Raw genomic sequence first — 4,316 nt, 5'->3', positions numbered from 1 at the left:
TATTTAAAATGAAAATATTTATTAAAAATTCATGTGAAAAATATTTAATTATTTTAGGGCAGTCAAAACATAATATATGATTGGTATCTTGCTGGTTGAAAGTAATCACTTTACCACATGCATTGTAAATATTTGTACCATTAATTTAAAGGTGATAGTTAATTTAAAATTGAATTATAATCAAAGTTATTTTCAAACATTGTCATAATGTCACTTTGAAGAGTCATGTAAATGGTACCCGCCATGCTTCTCTTCTCCTCCACTCTTGCTCTTTCTCCCTTGCTAAGTTCTTGTCTTTGAGAAGCCAGGGTTTGCTTTGGTCTTGAGCTTCTAATGGCTGCTGTTCATCCCGCTCTTCTCCATGACACTTGATTTCCATCTTATTTGATAAAGATTCTAGAGTCAATCCATTCCCAAGCTCCCTCTGATTCTCTTGAGATACTTTTGGTTCCTTTGGATTCTGTTCCAGGTGTTTCTGCATCTGCTGCTCCTCAGTCTGGGCTTTCGCTTCCTTTTCTATTGCAGTTTTTCAAACTGGTTGAAAAGTTCATCTGAAGATTTTAATAAACTTGATGATTTCACTGGCTTGCATAAACTTTTCCAAGACTCTGCATTCTTAATCTTCATATCCTTCTGCACATGAACATGACAGTCTGGCTCTAGCATTGTGGGATTCTCAGTAGAGGTATGCACCACAGTAGGGCCATTCCAGACTTGTTTGGAATCACCTGAAAGAGACTGAGTCTGCACAGATGCAGTCTTCTCCATGGTCTGCAGATGTCCTGACACATCGTAGCCATGCACCTGCTGGGATTGCTTCCCTGTTGCTGCACATTGTGGTGTAGCTTTCTGAGCAAGCTGAGGTCAGCAGAGCCTGCATCTTGCACAGAAACCTGTATCGTTTTATTCTCTTTCAGAGGTAAATCATTCTGTTTTGCATCAGTAAATTTAGGAAATATTTCTGGTTCTGAATTGCTGCTGTCGGAGGAGCTCCAGTCACTGCTGCTGCTCAGGGACCTCAGGACCTCAAGCTGCTGCTATTGCTGCTGCTACTGCCACAGCTACTGCTGCTGTCACTCAGGCGGACCTGCTCACCAGCTGGTGTTGTAGGTGGCGGGGGCAGGGGCTGGGGCTTCTCTCAGAATAGAGCTGGTTGTTGATGTCCAGCAACAGCCTCTCCAGCTTGTTTTTTTTTTTTCTGGAAATGGAGCTCTTTCTTAGAGCAAACGACCTTCTTCGCTTGGGGTTTCAGTGACCGCTTCTGCAGATAGGCAAGGACATACTTTTCTAGTCTCAAAGTCAATCTCGATCTCATATGGGTTGGAGTTTCTCAGGGAAGGCTTCCTTGATTGTATTATACGAACTATGTGCCCAAGCTTTTCCCCGGGAAGTTTATGTCCAGACTCAACTGCCTTTTCTCATTATAGTTCATGGTCTTTGCATTATCTGAATCTTCAGATTTCAAGGGTAGCTTCTTTTTTGGTTGATTGCTCTGGGGCCTTTCTTTCTGTTTGGTTAGTTTAAGCTTTTTCTTTGTATTTTCATCTGTTATAAACCTTTTTTTTTCCTATTTGGTGCCCTTTTAGACTTTTCATTCTTTTTTTTTAGCTTATATAATGGGACATGGGACAGAACTCGTAGCTGCTGATGAACACCAATAAGCTGTTCCTGAAGCTTGGTGATTTGCTGCACTTGCTCATCCTCAGAGTCTTCAGAAGAGTAGTTCTCCGAGGAGGCCTTGCTGCTACTCTCTCTACTGGGGGCTTTCACACTGCTTGTTGTAAGGTGATATGTGTGCATGCACTCAACAGGCTCGTCAGAAATCTTGGCAAAATTGCATGCCAAAAACATCCAGAAGCGTTCTAGCCATTGCCACGACTTCATGATCTGGAAGGTTGTGTTTGTAGCAATTCATAAATATTAATCTGACATCTGCAGCATGCATCCTTCTATTCTTGGTTGTCCATTTTCCTTTTAATAGTTGCAAGATCCACGGGATTTTTGAGAGGGTCATAGTAGTTGTGGAGCCCCAAAGCATCAGCATTCACAGGACCATAGAAGGTCCATGGCAAATGTTTCTTGGCCAGCATTTCCGTAAGGATCACACTGCAGTACTTCAATTGTTCAATTACTTTGACTGTTTTTTTAAAACTTTTTGTTGTTGCTGAGAGTCTGCCAAAACACTCTTCAGTATGTTCTCTTTCACCAACATGGTCATTGACTTTATTTCTCTGGTTGTCGGAGGAGACTTGCTGCTTGCTTTAACTATGGAAGTGGTAGGATTTGTGACATCTTCTCTCCTCTTCATACTCTGTGATTTGGAATACAGTCTGTCAGTCAGTGGTAGGGGGAGCTTCATGCCCCACGTATAAAGGAGAGAAGAAGAACTCACAAAATCCAGAAGAAATCTCTTGCTGCTTAAGTAATTTTCTGCTGCTTTGGAGGGATTTGATCCTTAGCAAAGGAAGTTGGTATCTTTTGTTGAGTATCTTTGTTCTTTCCTTACCACGCACAACTTGCTCTTCTTGTGGCATCTGAGATAATTTCTGCATAAATAACTTCTCTAGAGCTTTGACAATGGGAACAATGTCATCTTCAGACTTGTATAAATAACAGTTTGAAATATTGTATTGTAGTCTTCTGTGCATTCAGAAGCCTTCACATAATATTTTCCAACCGCTTCTTAATTATATGTAAATCCATTGGGGTTTTTATGATGGTTTAATAATCAGGTAGCTTTAGTTACACAGCATCCATGGGCTGCTGAAAAGGCCAGAAGAACTGATGCTTCCAGAGAGCCTTCAAGATGACTTTCAGTGAGAACTGCAGCTGATTCGTCAGCTGTCCATTTCTCTTAGTCTTTATGTACTCTGGTGGAGGGGGGTTAACAATCTCTGTCTGTCAACTTGTCAGAGACATTCTCAACTACTTAAGATTCTGGTGTTTTAATGTTGTCTTCAAGTACACGTCCTCTTAGGAAAGGGGTCATTCAATCAGCCTTTCCGTTTACACTACATAAAGCAGTGCATGGCAGTAGCTCCTGATTCCCCACCAGTGGCTGCCAGTTCTGTCCAGATGGCAGCCATATTTTTTCTTTTATTATTATTATTATTTATTCACTTATTTATTAAAGATTTCTGCCTCCTTCCCACCACCGCCTCCCATTTCCCTCCTCCTTCCCCAATCAACGCCCCCTCCCTCATCAGCCCTAAGAGCAGTCAGGGTTCCTTGCCCTGTGGGAAGTCCAAGGACCTCCCACCTCCTTCCAGGTCTAGTAAGGTGAGCATCCAAACAGCCTAGGCTCCCACAAAGCAAGTACACTCTCTTTTTGCCACTATGGGCGCCAGGCATAGACACACACATGCAGGCAAAATGCCCACAGATTAAAACAACAACAACACTCAAAAAACAATAGACCTTTGTAATAAATCAGAGAAGAACACCAAAATGAATTTATTCTTTGGCCAAAAGAGAATGTTAGATCCTCTGTAACTGGAGCTATAGAAGGCTATGAGCTACTAAATGGGTCCTGAGAATCTAACCCATGTCCTCTGGAAGTGGAAGCAGTGCTCTTAACCACCAAGTCTTTGCTCTTTCCACACAAATCTTTTTCCAACGCTAAAGTCAGTTTATCTTCAGCTTGTGATTTCTTCATTTGTACTTTCTTAGAGCAAACAGAAAAATTTCTGTTACAACTGGGGGGCTTTCTTCTTAAGTCAGTGGGATTTTCCTAATTAGTCTTTTTATTTATATATTTATTTATTTATTTATTGAAAAAAAGGAGAAAAAATGTTTCCGCCTCCTTTCAGCCTCCCATTTCCCTCCCCCTCCTAATACTCTTTTCCCCCTCCCCCACTCCTCTTCTCCTCCCTCTCCAGTCCAAAGAGCAGTCTGGGTTCCCTGCCCTGTGAAAAGTCCAAGGTCCTCCCCCCTCTGTCCATATCTAGGAGGGTGAACAACTGAACTGGCTAGACTCCCACAAAGCCAGAACATTAAGTAGGATCAAAACCCCATGCCGTCATCCTTGGCTTCTCATCAGCCCTCATTGTTCGCCGTGTTCAGAGATTGCGGTTTTATCCCATGCTTTTTCAGTCACAGTCCAGCTGGCCTTGGTGAGCTCCCAATAGATCAGCCAGTCTGTCACAGTGGGTGAGTGCACTCCTCGTGGTCCTGACTTCCTTGCTCATCTTCTCCCTCCTTCTGCTCCTCATTGGGACCTTGGAAGCTCAGTCCAGTGCTCCAGTGTGGGTCTCTGTCTCTATCTCCATCCATCACCAGATGAAGGTTCTATGGTGATATGCAAGATATTCGTCAGT

General features: G+C 42.6%; 1 pseudogene; it reads right to left on the bottom strand.

Annotated features, from left to right (window-relative positions):
- Nucleotides 1-158: 158 nt before the first annotated feature.
- LOC101984939 lies at nt 159-2,919 on the bottom strand (annotated as a pseudogene).
- Between the last annotated feature and the right edge of the window lie 1,397 nt (nt 2,920-4,316).

Source organism: Microtus ochrogaster, unplaced genomic scaffold (genome assembly GCF_000317375.1).
Source record: "Microtus ochrogaster isolate Prairie Vole_2 unplaced genomic scaffold, MicOch1.0 UNK143, whole genome shotgun sequence".
Taxonomy (NCBI): domain Eukaryota; kingdom Metazoa; phylum Chordata; class Mammalia; order Rodentia; family Cricetidae; genus Microtus; species Microtus ochrogaster.
Note: the sequence above shows the minus strand (reverse complement) of the source record. Positions and strands in the feature narration are given on the sequence as shown.